Genomic DNA, 6,808 nt, shown 5'->3' with positions numbered 1-6,808 from the left:
AAAAAAATGACAAAGCCATCACATGGGTTTAAAAGAAAACACAAAAATACCAAGTACAATTTAAAATAACAACTAATATCCTAAAGGACCTTGATCTAGAGGTTGCTAAGGAGGAGTGAACCTAGTAAAGTAACTATTAATGGTACCTTCATGAGTGTTCAGAGACTCAAATCATCCTCTAACCTAGCCCAGGTCTTCATTATATTGCATCCTACTGGTTTAGGTGAGTCTTAATTTGATCAAATCATTGATCATAATGAGATTTAAGTCTATCAAATCTCTGGACCATATCTTGATAGAAATGTTGATCAAGCCCAAGAGCAGATGTAGGTATAGGAGCAGCTATAGGTCCTCATACATAAAATTTTTCTACCTCATCCCCTTGGACCCAATTAGAAATAAAACACAAAGAAGCATAAATGAAATAGATTGGAAGCTAAGTAGGTGGTTCAGGATGAGTCACATTGTACTTCTTTTCTAGAATATAGGTTACTAGGTGTCTTAATGCCACATTTTTCTTTATTCTATTATTAGAACATCCAATATCCATAACAATATAAATATATTCTAGAATCAATTGGGCTTTATCTATTTGAGTGTTGGTCATAAAAAGATATGTGACTGCAGATAACAAAGGAGTTAGGTTAATACTTTAACCAACTTTAGGAATAATTGAAGTTCTTAATACATGTTGGATGATCCTTTCATTTTGATTCGAGGTGTATAAACGAGATAAATGATTGACTGAAGCAGCACCTCAATGGGTTTGATTCATAGTAGACTTGTTATAATCAGACCTAGAAGTCATTAAGTGTGCCCTTACCCCTTGAGTTCTAAGATAAAGGTAGGTGTCTAAATCTTCCTTTATTATCTCTACTCTTTGCTTAAAAACATAGGATGCCATTTTGGTATAGTTTTTGTTCATTCTAAGATTGGCCATGAAATAGTGAAATTTGACTTAATGGAAAACATAAATTAAATAGAGAATGAATAAGAATTAGGTAGAATCAAATAGAGGCATTACATAAAAGTTGATGTCTCTTTGGATGAGGAGACATGAAGGAATCATTGCTATCTCAAAGAAGATGAAATAAGCTTCTTAATTTTCTTCGGATAGAAATTTATCATCTAGTTCTTTAAAACAAGATGAAGATTCTCTAGAAAATCAAGTCCGCTTGCAACAACTTGCCATTTGGAGAGTTTTAGACACGTGAAAGTTTGTGATTGAAAGTGATTGGTGAAGAAAACTCAACAAATGAATTAAAATTTAAAGAAAATGTTAGAATCATACAGTACAAAATATTATTCGTATGTACAATTTTTTGTTCATACTGTATGAAATGTTTTCGTACATACAAATGAAAACTGACAAAACATAAATGATTTTTCAGAAAATGCCATAATTAAGGAGTCGTATCGTACGACCTTTTAACCGAAATGTTCATATAGATGAACATGTGTTCATTCGGGATGATCAGGTAATAATAATCATACCTAGCAGTTATGTTCGTCCACATGGAAATTGACAACTATATTATATAGATGAAATGGGATTTCATACATATGATCTAGGAATATAAATCTTATTTTAAACTAGGCCCAATCATTTAAATGAAAATTAATGGATCATACAATACGATGAGTTCATCATACAGTATGAAATGCTTATAAAAAATCTCATTTTTATTTGCTTAACTCAGGAAAAAATATCATGTATTATTAAATTCATAAAATATGAAAGTTGTTCATACAATACTAATGAAAAAGTAACTTAACACATGATAAATAAAACTCTTTTCTAAATCACTCAAGATCCATGACATACAACAATGAAAATGAAAATAAAACTAACAAAAAAAATCAAACATTAACAAAATACAAACAAAGAAACAAACCATACATATCAACATAAATGAAATACATTAAAAATCCAATTTGTAGAATTATAATTTTTAATCATGATATCAATCACACCTAATCTGATTCTTAAGGTGCTAAATGTTTCAAAAGCCAGTGGTTTTGATAAAATATCTGCAAGTTAATTATTAGTACATACATGATGTAGCTCAACTTCTCCTTTAGTGACATGGTCTCTATTGAAGTGATGCATTATATCTATATGCTTGGTCGTAGAAAGTTGAATAAGATTCTTTGAAATTCATATGGCATTTATATTATCATAGAAAATTAGAATAGTGCCAATAGAAAATACTTAATCAATAAGTTGATCTTTTAACCAAGAACCTGTGCCACACAACTACCTAAGCCAATATATTATGCTTTAGCAGTTGGAACGCCTACTAAATTCTACTTTCTGCTAGACAAAGAAAATACAAGGTTTCTTATAAATTGATAAATTCCAAAAGTATATTTTCAATCAACCCTACATCTTGAAAAATTTGAATCAGAATATCTAATGATTTCAAATGATGAGCTATGTCTAAGATACCATATCCCTAAGTTTTGATTTCCCAAAAGATATCTCCAAAATCTTTTAATAGTAGATAAATGTGATTCATTTGGATTAGCTTGAAATCTAGCACACAAATAAATACTAAATATGATATCTAGTCTGCTAGTAGTTAAATAAAGTAATGATTAAATTATTACTTTAAATTTCTTTTGATCAATAGCCTTTTTTTAGAGTCCATATCTAACTACACTGAGGAACTCATTAGTGTACTCATTGGTTTAGCTTTATCAATTTCATATTTCTTAAGGATGCCCTTAATATATTTTGACTGACTCATAAATGTGCCATCCTCTTTCTTCTTTACGCTAAAACTAAAAAAAAAATCTTAAGTCTTCCATCAAACTCATTTCAAATTCAGTACTCATTATTTTTGAAAAATCATCACAAATATTTTTATTGGTGGATCCAAACCAAATATCATCAACATATATTTGAACAATGATTATGTCATCTCCTAACTTTTTTTAGGAAAAGTGTGGTGTTCACGCTTCCTTGAACAAATGATCGTTCAAGTACGAAAGTGCTTAGCCTCTCATACCTAGCCCTAGGTATCTATTTTAGTCCATACAATGTCTTTCAATTTAAACATATGATTAATAAATTTTGAATTTCAAAACCTGGAGATTTCTCAACATAAATATTCTCTTGTATCACTCTATTAAGAAAGACACTCTTAACGTCCATTTGAAATAATTTAAAACCTTTAAAATAGGCAAAGGCTAGTTACACCCTTATCACTTCAAGTCTGGCTACCAGGGCAAAAGTTTCATCAAAATCAATTCATTCTATTTGATTATACCCCTTGATGCCAATCTTTCCTTATTTCTAACCACTATACTTGAAACATTCATCTTGTTTTAGTACATCCACATAGTTCTAGAAACACTTTGATTTTTGGGCCTTTCGATCAATTTCGAAACATCATTTCTAACAAATTGATTTAATTCTTCTTGCATGGCCAAAATCTAAAATTTATTAGAAAGTGCTTGATTTATATTAGTGGGCTCAATCATTCAAATAAAGATAGAGTGGTTCACTTCTTTGTTAAGTATATGCCTAATTCTGACACCTTCAATTGGTTCACCTAAAATCAACTCTTTTTTATGACTTTTAGAATATTTCCATTCTCTAGGCAATGACTTTTTTGTTCCAACATTCTCTTCAAGATTTAATTTTTTTAATTACTTGAGAGTTCTCTTTAATTTGTTCTTCTTCCAACTTTGACTCTTCAAAATTACCAGATTCATCAAAAATTACATGTGTGGTGTCCTCAACTACCAAAGTCATTCTGTTAAAAATTCTATAGGATTTTCCAACCCTAGAATATCCTAGAAAATTCTTTCATCAGATTTAGGATCAAACTTTCTTAAAGAAGTTTTTTCATTATTATGAATGAACACCTTACCTCCAAAGACATGTAAATATGAAAGATTAGGTGTTCTCCCCTTAAGAAGATCATAGGGTGTGTTGTTCAACTTTTATCTAATGTTCATCCTATTAAGTACATAATAAGCTGTACTAACCGCTTCAGTATAAAAATATTTTGGAAGTGAATATTCAAACAATATGGCTGAATTAGCTTCTATCAAAGTTCTATTCTTTCTTTCAACAACCCCATTATACTAAGGGGTCCTAGGTGCTGAAAAATTATGATCAATTCCTTACTTTGTACAAAAATATTCAAATTTTTTATTTTTATACTCTTCCCCATGATCACTTTAAATTATAAGAATTTTGCATCCTAGTTTCCTCTAATTCTAATTAGAAAACTTTCTAAATTCATCAAATTATATACTCTTATATGATAAAATCTAATCCATGTGAATCTTGAATGATCATAAATGATTACATGCCCAAAAACTTTTCCTCGTAGACTTATAGTGCTAATTGGTCCAAAAAGATCCATGTGTATGACTTTTGAAGATTTGCTACTTCTAAGATCCTTTATTAAATGAAAGAGGACTTAAACTATTTTCTTAATTGACATGCATCACACAGGTGATCCTTAGTGAAGTCTAATTTAGATGTTACTCTAACCAATTCTTTTTGGGTAATCTTACTTAGACTTTTCAAGCTCGCATGAAAAATTCTTCTATGTAATAACCATGATTCATTAGTAATAGTTTTAAGATAAAAATCATAAGAAGATTTAACATAATTTAAATTAAGCATATAAATAATTTTTACCCTATTTCATTCAATACATCAATTCCATTTTTTCTTATAATACAGTTTGTAGGTAAAAAATTTAATGTTAAAACTCTTATCATAAAGCTAACTAGTTATATTTTAAGCTTTCAACTAATAATACATTCTCATTAAAGAAATTGTTCTTGTTGCCAATTATATTTGTACCTACTAATCTCCTAGTGGTATTGTCTCCCAATGTCACTTTGCCTCCATTTCTATCTTCTAGAGATATAAATTGAGTTGTGTCTCCAATCTTATATTTCAAACATCCACTGTCTAGGTATTGATTGCTCTCATGAGGGCTTGTATGAGAGCATTTCTACAAAATGATCAAACGTTAGACTTGAGAACCAAAATAAATTTGTAATCACCATTTGGAAATAATAATCTAGATGCATGTTTAATATGCTATAATTTATACTTCTTAGGTCTCTACACTAGATATGTTCTACTATGAATTGTATAAGTGTGGGAGATATGCCCTATCATTCCACATGAAAAGAATTTTACTTCAGAAAAAGAATTTACTAATCTACATGAATAATTTTTCTTATCCTAGGTTTAGAGATTGTTTACTTTTGATCAGGATTATAAAATTATTCAATTTTAGGTGCTGTCTTGCCTACCTTAATGACATTCAATTTTCTACGAGATATAAGTTTGCACTTTTTAAAATTGAATTATCAACTTTTAACTCGTGATTTCTTTGATCTGATTCAACCATAAACACTTTAAAGTCATTTTCAAGTTCAATACTTGATGATTTCAATAGTTCATGCTATTTGTTCAAATTATCATATTCATTCAATAAAGCCATGTGGTTGCTTTCTATATCTGTGTAATCGTTCCTAAGGATTTCATCCTCTTTTGTAAGTTTAGATATTTTATGTTTAGTTTAGCATGCAGTTTTTTAAATTTTCTATAAGAAGTATGTATTTTCTCATAAACATTAAATAATTCATCATAGAATAAATCACACACATTCTCTTAAACCAAATAATCAAGTTTGTCTTCCATTAAGTACAAGTTTGTGACTTCCTCTTCTTCTATTTCTGAGGAATCTGAAGCTGAATCAGCCTAGAAAGCTCTCTTTAGTCTTTTCTTGCACTTCCTAACATTGGTTTTCTCCTTAACTTTCTCATTGCTAGGATTAGCTTTAAGATTTGTGCAGTTAGTCTTAATATATCTAGGCTACCTGCATTCATAACAAATGACATCATTTGAAAATTTTGCATTCCTATTAAATTTACCTTTATTTTAGGGTTGATGTCTTCATTGCTTCCTTCTATGGAAACTTTTAAATTTTCTTCTTCATCCTCAACGAATTATTGATTACTGTCAAAATAATCCACTTCAATACTATATTCTTTTCATTTTCCTTGTCACTTGCATCAATCTGTCTTTGAGTCAGTCCTTACTCGTAAGCAATCAATGATCCAAGAAGATTATTAATAGAATATACATTTAGGTCTTTTGACTCAGTTATAGCAGTATTTTTTGCATCATAAATAATCTGTAAATAACATAGGATTTTATTAACTTTTTTCTCAATTTATTAGTTCCTTACCTAAAGCAAGCAATGATGTAACTATCTGAGTAAAATGTATATACATGTTAGAGAATAATTCAATCAGTTTCATGCAAAAAGATTCATAGTGGTGTAATAGAAAGCTCAACCTAGATTATTTCACCTTATTAGTTTCTTCATAAATCATGCAAAGTCTATCCCAAATTTTTTTTCCAATTTTATAGGTTGAAACATACAAGTAGTCTTCAAATTTTGAGGCCCAGAAAAAACTATTTAAACATTTTATGTTTAACTAAGCTAAGCCTTTTTTCTCTAATATCTAATCAATAAATAGTGTTCTAATTCTAATTCCATCAACACGTCTAGTGGGTATAGTGTAACCTTTCTTTAATAATATGTAAGTTTTCTAAAAGTTGAAAGGATTCTTATTAAATAGTGGTGGCCTAGTGATCGAATATCCTTCAAGAGTTTTTCGGTTTCCAAAAGTAGCCAAAAATCATTTTTCAAAAAGTAGACTAAACTTTAATTTTTTAAATAAGCTCTAATACCAGTAGAAAGTTTGTGTAAGTTGTTAGACCTAATAAAACTATCCCAAGGCTAACCAAGTGAAGGGGGGG

Source organism: Dendrobium catenatum, unplaced genomic scaffold (assembly GCF_001605985.2).
Source record: "Dendrobium catenatum unplaced genomic scaffold, ASM160598v2 fragScaff_scaffold_763, whole genome shotgun sequence".
Classification (NCBI taxonomy): domain Eukaryota; kingdom Viridiplantae; phylum Streptophyta; class Magnoliopsida; order Asparagales; family Orchidaceae; genus Dendrobium; species Dendrobium catenatum.
This window is presented reverse-complemented; position numbering follows the sequence as displayed.